The following is a 19,761-nucleotide window of genomic DNA, read 5'->3' on the forward strand; positions in this document are numbered from 1 at the left end:
ATAAATAAACAACTATGCCATGCTAAATTTCATTCATGCCAGTGTGATACAACATCAGCTAACATTGGGTACCACCATTTAAGTGCATGAAAGGTTTTGTTGCTTTATCATTAAATCAAGAACAAAAAGTGGTATTTCAGAATTCTTCCCCAAATTTCATCACATTATGTAATCCATTAAAACAGTGGGAAAATATAGCTCAAATCTGCCACAATCTTCTGAGCTAACAGAGTTGCAAACATACAAACAGACATTTCATGGAAGCAATTAATAAAGGAATGAGTACTAAACAACAAGAAGATTTTGCTAGATTATCAGAATTGAATTTTGCACTGTATAAAAGATCAAATAAGAAGTGGAACTGAGCAGGAAATGAATTGCTGGAGAAATAGAATAAAGTGCTGTCTGAATGCAGCCTAGGCTTTCTCTGAGCATTCCATTTTGAACACTAGGCATGGTGCCTCATTTGTGTCAAAAAAATCAAGACAATTTATCTTCAGATAATCTTCTTTCTTCAGATTTCTTCATTTAGTTTTTTGTGGTTGCAGCTGAACCAGTCCAGACAGCTGGCAAAGGAAGGTTTTTGGCTGGCTTAAGATTCACTTCCTTTTGCTGTGTCTCTTGCACAGTAATAAACAGCAGTGTCCTCTGATTTCAAGCTGTTCATTTGTAGATACAGCATGTTTGAAGGGTTGTCTCTGGAGATGGTGAAGCGCCCTTTCACAGAGTTGTCATAGTATATTTCTCTACTATCATGGCGTATCCATGCCACCCATTCCAGTCCCTTTCCAGGAGCCTGCCGCACCCAGGCCATGTAAGAGTTGCTGAAGGTGAATCCAGAAGCTTGACAGGAGAGGCGGAGGGACTCTCCAGGCTTTTTGACATCCCCTCCAGACTCGACCAGCTAGACTGCTGATTGGACACCTAGAACAGGGGGAAAGCCATATTTAAAAGATATGCAACATATGAAGCCCTACATTATACTAGTCATCTTTGTTCAAAGAAGGAATAAAATTACCTCCCAAAACTACTGAAGCAAAAACAAACTGAAGCCAAAGTGTCATTTTTTTCTCTCAATTTGCTCTGAGAAGAACTGACTGGAAAGTGGTTCAGCAGGTCTACCTCTGGCTGTAGGCTGGGCAGAGAGTGTGCTGCTGCTTTAAACAGGAAGCTGCCTCTGCATTTACATGTGGCTCAGGATAAAAGAGCAACACTGGTCTTTGACTGAGCAGATCTGTTTAGGCTTGTATACCAAACACATGACTTGCAGACCCTATTTTTCAGGGACAGTCCCAGTTTTATGAACGTCATCCCAGTTCCTGATTTGATCCCAGAATATCCCACTTTTCCTTTGGATATCCCTATTTTCATCAGAGAAATGTTGGAAGGTGTGGACTTGGGACCAAGCCGATGCAGAGCTTATCTGAGGCCCGGGGTGGAAGTCTTGTTATAATAAAATTATCAGCTCAAACAAAAAGGAATTCGTCTTCGGATCCCGCCATACCTGTTATTTTTAAGGGAATCCCGATACAGCATCTCAACATCCACCATCAGATCAACATTTATCTATCTATTTATCATCTATCTATCTATCATCTATCTATCATCCATCTATCTATCATCCATCTATCTATCATCCATCTATCTATCTATCTATCTATCTATCTATCTATCTATCTATCTATCTATCATCTATCTATCATCTATATCATCTATCTATCTATCTATCTATCTATCTATCATCTATCTATCTATCTATTTATAAAATTTATATACTGCCCTTCATCAAAATATCTCAGGATAGTTCACAAGATAGAGGCACAAATAAATAGTCAAAACAGAAGCAAAAAAAAGAGTAACACCCCCCCAAAAAAACATCTAGAATATCCATTAATGAAGGACCTGGTTGAAGCCAATGTGAGCCATCCTGTGATTTTCAGATGAGGGGCAGTGTAGAAATTTGATATCACTATTAAAAAAATAAAAATGTGAGTGATCTTGATTTATCCCACCTATGCTCAATTCTGAGGGTTCAGGCATCATGTCAGAAAATGGTCTGTTTTCTTTCCAATCAAATTAACATGGCTATCCCCTTCTGTCCATTACACTGATGGTCTGCCAGGAACAATAAAGTCCTACATTACTTCATATACATACAAAGCAGGAAGGTGGGACTGCAAAGTTGGAAACAGGGGCACTCTGGAGCAAAGTGGATTGAAACAGTCCACCTCTCTCTCCCTGAAACTGGCTAACATGCTGCTGCAACATCTGTCTACCTGCCATGGCAATTTGCCTCTCCTCTCCTCACCCAGGAACAGATGCACTCTGTATGCCCACCTGCACTTTCCCCTTCATGCTCAAGGGGAATAGAGGTGGCATTGCCTGCCTCTCCTGCTGTGCTTTCCGGAAGATTCTGACTATTCAATGTGGGGGAAAGAAGCCTGAATTAGGTGGAGCCTTGGTCTCAAAAGTCCAAATATCTTCTAATGTCCTGACTCATGTCCCTGCTCCTTGTTTCCACCATCAATTGTGTCCTACAGGAACAAATTGGAGCACTGCCATGAGCAATAAGAGGCTGTTTTTGCCAGACTTCCTCTCACTGTGTAAGCTTGCACAGTAATACATAGCTGTGTCCTCTGCTTTCAGATTGTTCATTTGCAGATACAGCATGGCTGATGGGTTGTCCCTGGAGATGGTGAAGCGTCCTGTCACAGAGTTATCATAGTATATTTCTCCACTATCATAGCGTATCCATGCCACCCATTCCAGTCCCTTCCCAGCAGCCTGTCGCACCCAGCTCATCCAGTAGCTGCTGAAGTCGAAGCCAGAAGCTCGACAAGAGAGGCGGAGAGACTCTCCAGGTCTTTTAGTGTCACCTCCTGACACCTCCAGTTGGTACTTTGATTGAATACCTGTAAAGCAAGAGATATTATAAAGCGCTAATCTTATGGATTCATGTCTAATCAATAAACTGCAAGTGTGTCCTTCCATGCTGGAGGATTATTAATTGTAATATTGACCTCTGAAGACTGCCAGGAAACAAACTAATTGAAGTAAAGGAATCATTCCTTTTGCTTGGTTTGGGAAAAGTGGCTTGGAATGGGATGTCAATCACACAGTGCTTGTGGTTCTGGATGGAGATGGGGCTCAAAGAGTGTTATGACCCAGTGGAACAGGAAGCTGTCCATGCATTTACATATAGCGCAGGATAAAAAGAGAAACACGTTAGCAACTTTTGTTTTTTGCGCATACACAGTAGACACAGCTTGAGAGATAGTGGACCTGTATTTATGAGGAGGAAAAATGCATTCAAAGTATGAGGCAGGAAGGCAGATTCAGCTTAAAAGCTCAGTGATGTGTATATATATATTTGCTTTCGTAGATTTTCACGGGTACAGGAATGCAGGTTTTGGTGTCCTCGGGTGTCTTCCCGTGTAAAAGTTGGGGTGTCTAGGCGACGTTTCGACGAGGTCTCACTCGTCATCTTCAGGCTGGTGCTTTCGGCTTCTTGTTACTGGAACAGAGCGGGATCTCAATGTTTGAGTTCCTATAAATACTGTAGAGGGGGTGTGGTGTCTAGCCTCCAATGTTCTGGGCAGAGAGGAAGTTCCCAGGCTAGTGTGCCTTTTCTTCTTTTGTTCCTTAATTAATTAAGGAACAAAATTAATTAATTAAGGAACAAAAGAAGAAAAGGCACACTAGCCTGGGAACTTCCTCTCTGCCCAGAACATTGGAGGCTAGACACCACACCCCCTCTACAGTATTTATAGGAACTCAAACATTGAGATCCCGCTCTGTTCCAGTAACAAGAAGCCGAAAGCACCAGCCTGAAGATGACGAGTGAGACCTCGTCGAAACGTCGCCTAGACACCCCAACTTTTACACGGGAAGACACCCGAGGACACCAAAACCTGCATTCCTGTACCCGTGAAAATCTACGAAAGCAAATATATATATATATATATACATACAGAGAGAGAGAGAGAGAATGATAAGATGCACTATAGCGCTATTAATTCTATTTCTATGATTTCTGGATGTGCATCTATAGATATGAATTTTACACAGATTTGTATGCCCCTTTCTGTGTTCCACAGAGCTGGAATGTATGGAATAGAATAGCAATTCTGTCTAGTCACCTTCAGGCTTGACTACTGTAATTCGTTCTATGCGGGGCTGCCCTTGAAACTGTCCCACAAACTCCAGTGGGTGCAGAATGCTGCAGCGAAGCTCCTCATGGGGTCCCTGCCATGGGAGCATATTCACCCAGTGCTTTACCAGTTGCAGTGGCTCCCAGTGGAGTATAGGGTCAGGTTCAAGGTGCTGGTTTTGACCTTTAAAGCCCTTTGTGGCTTAGGCCCTCATATTTACGGGACCGCCTCTCCTGGTATGCCCCGCAGAGGACCTTAAGGTCCATGAATAACCATAGCTTAGAGGTCCCGGGCCCCAAGGAAGTCAGACTATCCTCTACCAGGGCCAGGGCCTTTTCAGTAATGGCTCCGACCTGGTGGAATGCTCTGCCCCATGAGACTAGGGCCCTTCAGGATTTAATCTCCTTCCGTTGCGCCTCTAAAACAGAACTATTCCCCCTGGCCTTTAATTTGAATTCAGACTGATCTTTTATTTCCCTTCTCTTCCTTCCCCCTCCCCTTTTATGAAGATTACCCGCACTAAGACCCACAGCTAATTCTCCCCTGGCCTCCTCGCTGGCCCAAGTAGGACTAATACAGCCAGCTAGCCCTGAAGGCTATCTAATGCTTATTAGATGGATTTTCCCCAAATTGATTTTTGAATTTTATTGTTATTCATGTTTTATACTGTATTTTATGCTGTTTTTACAATTAAGTGTTTTAAATTTGTTGTTAGATGGCCTGAGCACGGTTTTCTGAACTGGGAAGGGTGGGGTATAAATAAAAAATATTTGTTATTATTATTTATTAGTATTATAGTCTATAGATTGGGAAATGATGGTGAGCTGGGTTTTTTTGGTTCTGGATAGAAAGTTATGAAAATGTCTCTTGGGGAATCAAACTCTAATGCTGCCAGTGAAGTTGAGGCAGCTGAGGAAAAAAATACTCAGCTTCACAGCTGTAACCACAAAACACCACACAAGGCTTTATTTTAGACTTTATTTCAGTTGTGGTCAATGGTTTCTTAGTCTTTAAATCACTGCTGCCCCCTTGTGAGAAATGGAAAGAATTTTAGGAGCTGCTCCTACACTTTACCCAGTAAAAGTTGCCTCTACCCTTTTGTACAGTTTCTCCTTTGGTTTATCTCACTGTGTGTCCTGCGGGCACAATAATATATAGCCGTGTCTGCAGCTGTCACAGATCTCAGCTCCAGGTCATATGTATTTCTGGAGGCATCAGCAGTCAGGGTGATTCGGCCTTGGGAAAATGGGCTGTAGTATAATATCCATTTGCTGCCACTCCAGTTTATCTGGCCCATCCATTCCAGCCCTTTTCCAGGAGCCTGTCGGACCCATTCCCAGAAATTATTTTTGACAGAATCCCCAGAAATGACCCATTCCCAGAAATTATTTTTGAGAGTGCAGGTTAGTCTCAGGGACCCTCCAGAATTCACTATCCTTGGTCCAGATTCCACAATTTGGACACTGCAGTGGACATCTAAAGACAACAACAAGACTTTGGTTACCATGCAATTTGTCCATCTGTAATATTTGATTTTTTTAAAAAAAAAGTTTATCTGGAAGATACTCACACAGCGGCACTTGTTAACAAAGACAGGAAAAGAAAGGGGGCCTTCATTGTTTGCAGAGAGAAACTCCTCCCTCTGGATTCGCAACTAATTTGGTCGAGCTGAACATCTGAAGACTTGGTGTGGGTGGAGCTATTTAAATAGAATGCTTTTTGGACAGGAAATTTGCATCAACTTTGCATTTAGTGGTGGGAATCAGATAAAGAGAGATGCTCTAAACTGCGAATATGCTCAGAGCACTGCCTCCACCAGTGGGAAGTGGGTCAATCATTTAAAGAAGTCATCTGGGCCACACAACCTTTTATGGGTCCCTTGCTTTCCCACAACAAGAAAGCAGCAGGAAAAGAAATTTTTACAAGTTCTCATCTTGGCTGGGACCACACTCTGCCAACGTGAACCATCCTGTGCTTTTCAGATGAGCAGTGGTGTAGAAATTTGATAATGTTATCTAGGAGAGCTCTGCAAACAGATGGAAACATTAGCAGGATTTTAAAAAAAGCAGGAAAGAAGCAGGAAGAGGATTTTTTTTACAAGCCCTTATCTTGGCTGTGGCCACCCTCGGCCATTGCGAACCATCTTGTGATTATTGGATGAGAGGCAGTGTAGAAATTTGATATTAGTTTTAAAAATAAATAAATGAAAGTCAGAAGCGTAGGAAGTTCAGGTGGTACCCGGTGTGGAAAATTTCTTGTCACCCCCCCACATTGATTCCCCCCCTGCAAAAATGTTTTTATGTTATTTCATATTTTCTTACAAAGGAATAATAAGAAGTAATAATAATGATAAACTTTCATTTATATCCCGCCCTCCCCAGCAGAAGTCGGACTCAGGGCAGCTAACATCAGTTACTTAACATCGTTATAAAATCAAACAATAATTAAATTGCCTCCTGAAAACATGCCAAAATCAAAGTAGAGTCTAATAGCTGGTTTTCCAAAGGGTTAGGGTTGGGAACGGTAAGTGCTCCACTGAATTGAAATTTCAGCCTTCACGACATAGGAAAATGGCCAGGTAAACAGCTATTTTCATGGAGGAGAGTCAAGATATTAACTTGCCCCTCATTTATAGCTATACCATCCCTAGTGTAGTAAGATAAGACCTTTGGAGCAGGCATTTTTTAAAAAAAGTTTTTTATGAACCGCCCTAGTAGGGCAGTAATTGTTCCTTGATCATTGGTCACCCCCCCCTCCATGATGCAACCTGGGGCACCCCCCCTCCTACGCCCCTGGTGAAAGTGCCCCTAAGCATTCCATTTTGAACACTAAGCATGATGCCTCATTTGTGTCAACAAAATCAGTACAATTTATCTTGAATTTATCTTCCTTCTCCAAACTTCTTCATTTAGTTATTTGTGGCTGCAGCTGAACCAGTCCAGACAACTGGCAAAGGAAGGTTTTTGGCTGGCTTCCGATTCACTTCCTTTCACTGTGTCTCTCTTGCACAGTAATATAGAGCCGTGTCCACGGGTTTCAGGTTGTTCATTTGCAGATACAGCATGTTTGAAGGGTTGTTTCTGGAGATGGTGAAGCGCCCTTTCACTGAGTCTGCATAATGTTGTTGACTACCATCAGACCAGATTCTTGCAACCCATTCCAGTCCCATCCCAGGAGCCTGTCGCACCCAGTTCATGGGATCGCTGCTGAAGGTGAATCCAGAAGCTCGACAGGAGAGGCGGAGGGACTCTCCAGGTCTTTTGACATCCCCTCCAGACTCTACCAGCTGGACTGCTGATTGGACACCTAGAAAAGGAGGAAAGCCATATTTAAAGGATCTGCTAAATATGAAGCCCTACATTATACTAGTCATCTTTGTTTAAAGCTGGAATAAAATTACCTCCCAAAACTGCTGAAACAAAAAGAAACTGAAGCCAAAGTGTCATGTTTGTCTCCCAATTTTTCTGTGAGAGGAACTGACTGGAAAGTGGTTCAGCAGTTCTACCTCTGGCTGTAAGCTGGGCAGAGAGTGTGCTGCTGCTTTAAACAGGAATCTGCCTCTTTATTTACATGCAGCTCAGAATAAAAGAGCAACACAGGGCTTTGATGGAGCAGATCTGTTTAGCCTTATACCAAACACAGGACTTGCTGATCCTTCAAGTGTTTTGTTTTCCAGTCAAGAATTTACAAAAGCCCTCCTGTTTCCTGATTTGATCCCAGAATGTCCCGCTTTTCCTTAGGACTAAAAAACACCTGCTGTCTTTAAGGGAATCCTGATACAGCTTCTCAACGTCCCCCATCAGATCAACATTTAATTATTTATTTAACCCATATTTATTTTTAAATTTGTTTTAAAGTTACGTGCTGTAAGTAAAGCTTTTGAAGCACATTTTTGTTTTGGGTTTTTTTTTTTATTTCAATACAAAAGTGAGCTTTTCTTCATCCAAAGGCTTCAATGTGTCGAATATTAATAATAATCTCAAAAAGACGCAAATGATGAATGAGAGAAAGAGCAAAACTTAACACACCTGAAATTAGCAGTGTGGGCTTTGCTATGTTTGTGGGAACAGACTTAGGCCGAGACAGGTTAGTTCAACCTCTGGCTGTGTGCTACAGACGAGACCAGCCTTGCTGTGTGATCACAGCGTGTGGCTGTCAGATTAGTCAGGAATTGGGAGGGTTTGTATAACCCCATTGATTAAACTCACCTGCCTGTGCATTGTGTCCTGGTTAATTGGTTCAGGTTGTTTGAAATGCAGATACTATTCTTTGATATATTTTAATGAATGTCATCCGTTTACTCTTAAAATAGTTTGACTCAAGACTTCTTTTCAACCTTCAGATTCACTTCCTCTCACTGTGTCTCCTGCACAGTAATAAAGAGCCGTGTCCTCGGGTTTCAGGTTGTTCATTTGCAGATACAACATGTTTGATGGGTTGTTCCTGGAGATGGCGAAGCGCCCTTTCATAGAGCTGGCATAGTATACTTCTCCACTATGTTGGTGTATCCATGCAACCCATTCCAGTCCCTTCTCAGGAGCCTGTCTCACCCAGTGCATGAAGTAGTTGCTGAAGGTAAAGCCAGAGCCTTGGCATGAAAGACGGAGGGACTCCCCAGGCCTTTTGATGTCCCCTCCAGATTCCTGCAGTCGAACTGTTGATTGAAAGCCTGTAAAGAAAGCAATATTATAAAGCTTCCTGAACATCAATCAGCAAACTGTACATGTCTCCTTACATGCCAAAGAAATAACAACACAACAATAACCTCTGAATATTGCCAAAAAGCAAACTAATTGAAGTAAACACATCATTCCCCAAGTTGTTTTGGGAAAAGTGGCCTTGAAAGTGATCCCAGTCACACAGGGGTTGCAGGTGTGGATGGAGCTGGGGCAGAAGAGGGCTTGACTCCTTTAAACAGGAAGCTGTGTCACTATTTACATACAGCTCAGGATAAAAAGAGCAGCACATTGACAACTTTGGTTCTGGTTTGGGTCATAGTGATTTTTGCAGAGGTGAATTTCAGGCAACTGGGTTTGCTGCACTGGGTGCCGACCCTAGGGGGTGCCGCAGAATGCGACACTTATGATATAGTGAATTGAACAGAACGGAAGGTGAGAGGTGAGGGCTGCCAAATTTTGGCCTTACCCAGGGCACCACTGAAATTTGAAAGACAACAGTCTGCCCCTGATTTTTGCACTTATTTTATCATCTGGGTATGGTGATTTCATCAATTGTGCGTGTATCCTTTATCCATATTCTCAAATAAATATCATTCTACCTGGATCAGTCTGCTATAAAGTATTGCTTAACTTAGAGGAAGATCTATGGCGTGACTCTTTATATGTAACTTCTTTGCACGTGATTCATAAAAAAGATGTGTGTATATGTGCTTGGGTCAATCTCTGTCTTATGAACTTTCAATGGCTTCATGCCCTGTTTCACAATTAGGGGTCTGGGGCCCCTGGGGGTCCATGGAATGCACCTAGAACAGTGATGGCCAAACTTGGCCCTCCAGCTGTTTTGGGACTACATGTCCCATCATCCCTGGCTAACAGGACCAGTGGTCAGAGATGATGGGAATTGTAGTCCCAAAACAGCTGGAGGACCACGTTTGGCCATCACTGACCTAGAAGGTCTGCGGCCCTATCCCTTGCCTCTCCCCAACTCTTTTGTTTGGACATATTTTCATGGTAACAGTGCTTTTTTCTTAAAAAAAATGTTTAGGGGTACTCTCCTTTTCCTACTCATATTGAAATACTGCCCCTCAATGAGGCCAAACTGAGATTCACAAAATGTTTAGGGGTATGCATATCCCTGCATCCCCCCCAGAAAAAAAGCACTGCATGGTAATATTACAATTTTTATGGTCTGTTTTAGCACTGTGCGATTTTTCAATATATTGGCCAATATTGGTTTTGAAATCACACTGTGATGATGATTTTGACCCAGCAATATGCAGCAATATATCACTCCTTGCACAAGGGAGAGCAGGGTAGTCAGTTTCATGGCACTGCCAATATCACAGGATGATCTCACGTATGCTGACATCACATGCCTGGGTCCATTTTTGCAAGGGGGGGGGGTTCGGTCTGACCCAGGGGTGAAGTGGAGGAGGCACAGGCAATGGCAGCAATCTTGCCACCCCTCTCCTACAGTGGTTGTGCGAGAGAGAAGGATCAGCCTGCTCCCTCACATCCAGCTTATGCTCTGCCTGAGAGTGGTGGCAGCAGCGCTGCTGCGGTGGTGCTCCTCTCCTGTACTGGGAGAGGGGTCTGACCCAGGAGGAGGAGAGAAGGTGTAGGGGGTGTTACTGCCCCTTTCTGCGGCTGCGCAGTGCCACCCAAGGATGTTGCCGCCCAGTCCTTTTCTGGGAGCCTGTCGGGCCCATTCCCAGTAACGATTCTCGACAGAATCCCCAGTGACAGTGCAGGTTAGTCTCAGGGACCCTCCAGGATTCACAACCCTTGGTCCAGATTCCACAAGCTGGACACTGCAGTGGACATCTAAAGAAAACAACAAGACTTTGGTTACCATGCAATTTGTCCATCTGTAATATTTGAAAGTGACCCTGATTAATTCCAGCTATGTTCAAGTCTGTGTGTTCAGGCATCATATCAGGAAATGGTATGCTTTAATTTCCAACCAAGTTAACATGGCTCTCCCTTTGTGTCCATTACACTGATTGTCTGCCAGGAATAGTAAGTCCTACACTGTTTCATATACACACAGAGCAGAATGGTGGGATTACAAAGTTGGAGACAGGGAAACTGTGGGGCCAAGTGGACTTAAACAGTCCATCTCTATCCCCATCAAAACTGGATTGCATGGTATTTCAAAATTCTTCCCCAAATTTCATCACATTATATAAGGAATTCAAACAGTAAATAAATTATAACTCAAATCTAACAAAATCTTCTGAGATAACAAAGTTGCAAACATGCAATCACACATTTCATGGAAGCCATTCACATAGGAATGAGTACTAAACTTCAACAAAATTCTGCTAGATTACCAGAAATGAATTTTACATTGTATAAAAGACCACATAAGAAATGGAACTAAGTTGGAAATGAATTGCTGGGGAAATAGAATAAAGTGGTGTCTGAACACTACGCATGATGATATAATAATAATAATAATAATAATAATAATAATAATAATAATAATAATAATAATTTTATTTATACCCCGCCCTCCCCAGCCAAGGCCGGGCTCAGAGTGGCTTACAAGCAATAATAAAAACAAGTTGAATGATTACAACTTAAAAGCAAAATTAAAATACAACATTAAAATATCGAAACATTAAAATATTAAAATGTAGCCTCATCGCAGGAGGAGAAGGAAAGGAAAAAAGAAAGAGAGGGGGGAAATCAAATTGGCTCCAAGTCAAAGGCCAGACGGAACAACTCTGTCTTACAGGCCCTGCGGAAAGAAATCAGATCCTGCAGGGCCCTGGTCTCATGAGGCAGAGCGTTCCACCAGGCCAGAGCCAGAGTTGAAAAGGCCCTGGCTTTGGTTGAAGCCAATCTAACTTCCTTAGGGCCCGGGACCATTAGGGTGTTGCTATTTATGGACCTTGAGGCTCTCCGTGGGGCATACCGGGAGAGGCGGCCCCGTAGGTATGAGGGTCCTAGGCCGTGAAGGACTTTAAAGGTCAAAAGCAGCACCTTAAATCTGACCCTGTACTCTACCAGGAGCCAGGGCAGTTTGAAAAGCACTGGGTGAATATGCTCCCATGGCAGAGACCCCGTGAGGAGCCTCGCTGCAGCATTCTGCACCCTCTGGAGTTTCTGGGTCAGCTTCAAGTGCAGCCCCACGTAGAGCGAATTACAGTAGTCAAGCCTGGAGATGACCGTCGCATGGATCACTGTGGCCAGGTCGGGGCGGGAAAGGTAAGGGACCAACTGCTTGATGTGACGAAGGTGGAAAAATGTCACCTTGCCTGTTGCTGTAACCTGTGCCTCCATGGAAAGGGAGGCGTCAAGTATTACACCCAAACTCTTAACGGAAGGCAATGGCACTAATTGGGCCCCCGCAAGAGAAGGGAGTTGTTCCCTCATCCCCATGCCATCCTGACCCAGCCATAGGACCTCTGTCTTCGAAGGATTTAGTTTCAATCGGCTCCCACGAAACCATCCAGCCACAGCTTCCAAGCATCTGGTGAGTGTGTAAGGGGCCGAGTCGGTGTGGCCATCCATCAGCAGATAGAGCTGAGTGTCATCAGCATATTGGTGACAGCCCAGCCCAAAGCTCCGGATAATCTGGGCAAGGGGGCGCATAAAAATGTGAAAAAGCATTGGGGAGAGGATTGCGCCCTGCGGCACTCCACACACCAAGGAATGGTGTGATGACATTTCCCTCCCTAATGCCACCCTCTGTCCCCGACCAGAGATAAAAGAGCACAGCCAGTTACGGGCTATGCCCTGTATCCCCACGTCTGTGAGGCAGTGGTCTAGAAGATCGTAATCGACCATGTCAAAGGCTGCTGACAAATCTAAAAGGATCAGTAGTCCTGACCCGCCTCGATCCAGTTGTCTACAGAGATCATCTGTTAGGGCAACCAGAGCCATCTCGGTCCCAAACCAGGACGGAAACCGGACTGAAATGGATCTAAAGCCGATGTTTCCTCCAGAAACCTACCAAGCTGTTCAGCAACCGCTCTCTCAATTACCTTACCCAGATATGGAATATTTGAAACTGGGCGGTAATTGGATAGGTCTAAGGGATCTAATGAAGTTTTCTTTAAGAGTGGACACACTACTGCTTCCGTCAGTTCCCCTGGGAATGTCCCCGTGTCAAGGGACAAATTGATAATTTCAACCAGGGGGGTCCACGCAACATCTGGACATGCCCTAATCAGCCAAGACGGGCATGGATCAAGGAGGCAGGTGGTGGGCCTACCAACTTGGAGGAATCTATCCACATCAGCCGGGAGTATCTGATCGAAATGGTCCAACACTGGACCTGAAGTCAGTCGAGGGGCCTCCAGTTCAGTTCAAATGAGATGCCTCATTTGTGTCAACAAAATCAAGACAATTTATCTTGAATTTATCTTCCTTCTCCAAACTTCATCATTTAGTGTGTGTGTTGTTGTTTTTTTGTGGTTGCAGATGAACCAGTCCAGACAGCTGGCAAAGAAAGGTTTTTGTCTGGCTTCAGATTCACTTCCTTTCACTGTGCCTCTTGCACAGTAATAAACAGCAGTGTCCTCTGATTTCAAGCTGTTCATTTGTAGATACAGCATGTTTGAAGGGTTGTCTCTGGAGATGGTGAAGCGCCCTTTCACTGAATCTGCATAATATTGTTGGCTATCATCATACCAGATTATTGCAATCCATTCCAGGCCCTTCCCAGGAACCTGTCGCACCCAGTTCATGTTGAAGCTGCTGAAGGTGAATCCAGAAGTTCAACAGGAGAGGCGGAGGGACTCTCCAGGCCTTTTGACATCCCCTCCAGACTCTACCAGCTGAACTGCTGATTGGACACCTAGAAAGGGGGGAAAGCCATAGCTGAAAGATCTGCTACATATGAAGCCCTACATTATACTAGTCATCTTTGTTTAAAGTGGGAATAAAATTACCTCCCAAAACTGCTGAAACAAAAACAAACTGAAGCCAAAGTGTCATGTTTGTCTCCCAATTTTGCTCTGAGAGGAACTGAGTGGAAAGTGGTTCAGCAGTTCTACCTCTGGCTGTAGGCTGGGCAGAGAGTGTGCTGCTGCTTTAAACAGGAAGCTGCCTCTGCATTTACATGCAGCTCAGGATAAAAGAGCAACACAGGTCTTTGATGGAGCAGATCTGTTTAGCCTTATACCAAAGACATGAATTGCAGACTCTATTTTCCAGGGACAGTCCCAGATTTCCAAAAGCCATCAAAATTCCGTATTTGATCCCGGAATGCCCCAGTTTATCTTAGAGCATTCCTATTTTCATCAGAGAAATGTTGGAAGGTATGGTAGGGATGTCCCTATTTTTATTGGAGAAATGTTGAAAGTTTGGACTTGGAAGCAGGCATGGGCAGAGATTATCTGAGGCCCAGGGTGGGAGTCTTGTTACAATAGTAATAAATAATAATAATAATAATAATAATAATAATAATAATAATAATAATAGAAATTTATTATTTCTCCCCCATCCATCTGGCTCAGTTTGGGTGGCTTTCAACAGAACATTAAAAACAGAATAAAACTTCAAACATTAACAATTTCCCTAAACAGGGCTGCATTCAGATGTCTTCTAAAATACAGATAGTTGTTTATTTCCTTGACATCTGATGTGAAAGCATTCCACAGGGCAGGCACCGCTACCAAGAAGGCCCTCAAACAAAAAAGGAGTTGGTCCCTGGAACCCACCACACCTGCTGTATTCCAGGGAATCCTGATACAGCTTCCCAATGTCCCCCATCAGATCAACACCTATCATCTATCTGTCCGTTTATAAAATTTATATACTGCCCTTCATCAAAAGATCTCAGATAAAAAGATAAAACACAAGATAAAAGCACAAACAAATACTCAAAACAGAAGCAACAAAATAGTAAACACATTTAAAAGGCTGTAGAATATTAATGAGTCAAGGACCTGGTTAAAGGGGAACATTTTCACCTCGTGCCTTAAATATATATACTGTAATGAAGTGCTGGGGGGGCACTCCACAAATGGGCCATTGTAGCATTCTTGAAACTGTCCAATCCAAATTTTTAAGGCAGATTTTTTCTGTACCACCTTGTGTCCCAACCGCAGCCTTGCGACTAGAGGCAAGTCTTCCCTCTGTAGAAGCTTGGTCCTGGCAAAGAACTCTTAATTATTGGCTCTGTCTAAATCTAAATCCACCCGGTCTACTGCCCTTAGTGACACAAGACCCCCATAAAAGTGTGTGGTCTAAAATTTGCACCAAAAATTCCTCTCCTGCGGACTCCACCCACATCAGCTTCTCACTATGGGCTTTATTAAAGCAAAATGACTAATTGGACAGCATCTGAAGGACTTAGAGCAACAGAACTATCTGGCCATTATAAAGAAACTCTGTCCTTGGTATGCCTCTCCCCCCCCCCCTTCTCAGTTTGATTCCATGGAACCATATTTGTATAAATTACGGTAACCATCCCAAAATACAGACGTGCCTTCACACTGGCCAGATAGGATGTGATGCCCTCTGCCGTACTTGAGGGCAGATACCAAAAGATTCCACCTGAGAAACGACTCTGCCCCTGTGGAGATGGCAATCTGGAAACAGTGGCTCATGTTCTCCTGCCCTGTCCCCTTTATAAAGATCTGAGGTATGAGATCATCACCCCACTCTTACTTACCATCCCAGGCCGCCCATCTGCAGCCACATTGTTCCTTCTTTTATCAGATCAAAATGATCAGACAACAGCAAAGGTTGCTAGGTTTATCAAGGGTGCAACGATATTAAGGGCCACTATCTGAACGATAGGGACACAGGTGGCGCTGTAGGTTAAACCACAGAGCCTAGGACTTGCCGATCAGAAGGCTGGCGGTTCAAATCCCCGCGATGGGATGAGCTCCTGTTGTTCGGTCCCAGCTCCTGCAACCTAGCAGTTCGAAAGCACATCAAAGTGCAAGTAGATAAATAGGGACCGCTCCGGCGGGAAGGTAAACGACATTTCTGTGCGCTGGTCTGGTTCACCAGAAGCGGCTTAGTTATGCTGGCCACATGACCCGGAAGCTGTCTGCGGACAAACGCTGGCTCCCTCAGCCAATAAATTGAGATGAGCGCCGCAACCCCAGAGTCGGTCACGACTGGACCTAATGGTCAGGGGTCCTTTTACCTTTTATCTGAATGATAATCTTGGTCATTTGATTGTCCTTTTTACCCATTGTTGTCTTTTTTAATTGTATATATTGCTTGTTTTATGTTGCTATGGCCGTTGGCTAATGCAAATAAAGTTTATCAGTCTATCTATCTATCATCTATCTATCTATAGTGAATTGAGCAGAAGGGAAGGGAAGAGGTTGAGGCTACCAAATTTTGGCCTTACCCAGGGCACCACAGAAATTTGAAAGAACACAGTCTGCCTCTGATTTTTGCACTTATTTTATCATCTGGGTATGGCAATTTCATAAATTGTGCATGCATTCTTTATCCATATTCTGAAATAGGTTTCAGTGTACTTGGGTCAGTCTGCTATAAAGTAATGTTTAAATTGAAAGAAAAGCTGTGGTGTGACTCTTTATACATAATTTATATGCAGATGACTACTAAAAAAAATGTGTGTGTATATGTGCTTGGACCAATTTCTGTCATATGAACTCTCTATGGCTTGATGTGGTGGTTCACAATTAGAGGTCTGCGGATATCTGTGGGTCCTCAGAATATACCTAGAAGGTCTGCAGGCCCATCCCTGGCCTATCCCTCACCTTTTTTTTGGGGGGGGGTTATGGTAATATCACAAGTTTTATGGTCTGTTTTAGCACTGTGCGATTTGGTTTTGGAATCAAACTCTCATGCAGCCAGTGAAGTGGAGGCAGCAGAGAAAAAAGTCAGCCACGCAGCTGTAACCACAAAACATCACACAAGGCTTTATTTCAGTTGTGTTCAATAGCTTCTTAGTCCTTAAATCACTGCTGCCCCCTTGTGAGAAACAGAAAGTATTTTAGGAGATGCTCCTACACTTCACCCAGAAACAGATGCTTCTGCCCTTTTATACAGTTTCTCCTTTGGTTTATGTCATTGTGTGTCTTGCGGGCACAATAATATATAGCCGTGTCTGCATCTGTCACAGATCTCAGTTCCAGGTCATATGTATTTTTGGAGGAATCGGCAGTCACAGTGATTCGGTCTTGGAGTGATGGGTTGTAGTATAAGCTCCATTTGAGGATAACCCAGTATATCTGGCCCATCCATTCCAGTCCTTTTCCGGGAGCCTGTCGGGCCCATTCCCAGTAATTATTCTTGACAGAATCCCCAGTGACTGTGCAGGTTAGTCTCAGGGACCCTCCAGGATTCACAGTTCTTGGTCCAGATTCAACAAGCTGGACACTGCAGTGGACATCTAAAGCAAACAACAAGACTTTGGTTACCATGCAGTTTGTCCATCTGTAATATTTGATTTTTTTATGTTTACCTGGAAGATACTCACACAGTGGTACTGCTAACAAAGAAATGAAAAGAAAGGGGGCCTTCATTGTTTGCAGAGAGAAACTCCTCCCTCTGGATTGACAGCTGAATTTGGTCCAGCTGGGCATCTGAAGACTTGGTGTGGGTGGAGCTATTTAAATAGAAAGCTTTTTGGACAGGAATTTGCATCAACTTTGCATCTAGCGGTGGGAGTCAGATAAAGAGAGGTGATCTAAACTGAGAATATGCTCAGAGCACTGCTTCCACCAGCGGGAAGTGGGTCCATCATTTAAAGAAGTCTTCTTGGTCACACACACCCTTTTATGGGTCCCTTGCTTTCCCACAACCAGAAAGCAGCAGGAAGAGGAATTTTTACAAGCCTTCATGTTGGCTGGGGCCATACACTGCCAATGTGAGCCATCCTGTGATTTTCAGATGAGGGGTGGTATAGAAATTTGATATTAGTATAAAGCGTGTTCTCCTTCAGGGAGAGCATGTGTTGCGGTGGGGTCTACTGAGCCATGCCCTTTGTTGCTGGGGAAGTTCTCCAAGATGGCCAGGGGGCATTGATTGGATTGCCGAGTTGCTGGGAGAAAAGTTATGTTGCAATTTTGGTGGGAGGGGTAAAAGGTTTAAATACTCTGCACGCAGCCTTGTACTTTCTCTTTTGCTGCGTGCAACGGATCACCCGCCCACCCGCCCTAGAATAAGGGGTTGTTGTGTTGACCTTGCTATGCCTGTCATGGGGTCATCTGCCTTTGAGCAGGGGCCTGGTAGGAATTTTTCCACCTGGCAAATTGGCTGGCTGGGTGGTTTTTTGCCTACTGCATAGCAAATCGTCACAACTTGTAAGGTTGTGGTTAGGCATTGGTTATAAATCTGGTGGAGGAGGGGTTAGGATAGGCTGGGCATGCCCCTCCATGGTTGCTGCGGAAAGGGAATTCCGTTAAAGGAATCCTGGGGCTTGCCATCTTTTCATCCAATCCCTGGAATGGGACTAGGGCCGGCAAGCCTTCGGGGAGCAGGCGGGTGAGAGTTGAGGGTCTGTGTCTCAGCTCCAATTCTTCCCTAACTTGCTTTCCCCCGCACTGTCTTTCGGTGGTGCCCGGAAGTCAGTTCTGTCCCCAGGCGGGGAGACAGATAGTCTTAACCAATGTCTAAACAACCACTCACAGTTTGTATTTTAATAAAGTTGTGGCCAAAATCATGCCAAAAATTACGTGTCTGTGGTGAGTTATTTTGGGGGGTGGATTGGGGACCTCGACATGCAAAAGGAATAATGAAAGTGACCCTGCAATATTCCAGCTATGCTCAAGTCTGTGTGCTCAGTCGCTTCCGGTTTGGCGCCTCCGGTAATGGCGGATTCCTTCTGAGTTCCAGAGGGAGTAGCTCCACGAGATCGGGTCCCGCCGCTACAGCGAAGCGGGGGACCTCTGAAAATCACAGGCAGGTGAAGTCTGTGAGCGAGGGGGATCAGTGGGCACGTTTCGCACGCCCCCGACCGGGGAAAGAGCCTTTTTAAAGGCTCCGAAGCGGATCGGAGTGAGCGGCGTGGTGCTGAGAGCCGAATGTCATTTTCGCGGAGTGAAGCTGCACAGCTGTGGTTGGAGAGCGCTGACTTTTTCCTGGACAATTTGACGCTAAAATATCAACCCGTGAGTAGGCTTCTTTTGGACTTAAATTGAGGAACAAATTTGAATAAATTCAGTGCTGAAAGGGGAAAGTATAAACAGGAAGTCTGCTTCCCCTGATTGTAGATAGAACAAAGCAAAAGGACTTCTAAAGCGGAAACCTTGAAAGGACTTCTTTTTGAAAGATATAAAATCCAACATCAAAAAAGTGGTTTCCCCCCGAGTCTGCAGGAACGGAAGGGGGGAGGACTTAACTTAAATCCCTGCATGAAAGTTGAACTTGTAAGTTAATTCCGCTGTCTCAGAACCCTGGAAACGGACTGTCTGCTGAAAGGGGCTTTACTTGAAAGGGAAAGTAAAGTTTCCTAAGTAACCCTGCAAGAAAGATACAGTGTCTTTGGACTTCTTTTGAGTACAAAGTAACCCTTTTAGGGTTCCTACAGTAACTATCTGGGACTTTGCCCTTACAGTAACTATTTGGGACTCTGAAACTCTGTGGCTTTGAAAGGCTAAGGGGGTTTTTTAAACACCATATTCGTTGTTAAGGATTTACTTTGTTGCTGAAGTTATCCCCCTAGAGGACAGTGAAATTGTTGCATAAATAGCTAAGCCACTGGAAAATTCCTATCCTGCTATAGCAACTGCGCCACTGGAAAATTACTTCTCAAAACAAACTCCTAAGAAATTCCTTAGGCGTGGGATTTGACCTTGAAATTTCATGAGAAGGCTATGGCAGCAGATGGCAAAGAAAAATTAGACTCAATACATCATACCAGATCAGGCAAAACATACCATCAGCGAAGGCCTTCAACTTCGGGAGTAACAGGAGGGGCAACTGCCACGCAGACTAAAACAAAAATTATGTCAACTGACGATGTGTTGACTCAAGCACTCAGTAAA

General features: G+C 44.0%; 2 long non-coding RNA genes across 2 annotated transcripts; both read right to left on the reverse strand.

Moving 5' to 3' along the window:
• Positions 1-621: 621 nt before the first annotated feature.
• Positions 622-1,108, reverse strand: LOC310828733. The gene is made up of 2 exons (XR_014557098.1): positions 1,019-1,108; positions 622-924 (listed from the first exon to the last, which is right to left on the reverse strand). It is a non-coding gene; the product is annotated as an uncharacterized lncRNA (long non-coding RNA).
• A 12,226-nt stretch (positions 1,109-13,334) lies between these two features.
• LOC310829102 lies at positions 13,335-13,856 on the reverse strand. The gene is made up of 2 exons (XR_014557138.1): positions 13,732-13,856; positions 13,335-13,637 (listed from the first exon to the last, which is right to left on the reverse strand). It is a non-coding gene; the product is annotated as an uncharacterized lncRNA (long non-coding RNA).
• Between the last annotated feature and the right edge of the window lie 5,905 nt (positions 13,857-19,761).

Source organism: Podarcis gaigeae (assembly GCF_964106915.1).
Source record: "Podarcis gaigeae genome assembly, chromosome: 13".
NCBI classification, from domain to species: Eukaryota; Metazoa; Chordata; class Lepidosauria; order Squamata; family Lacertidae; genus Podarcis; species Podarcis gaigeae.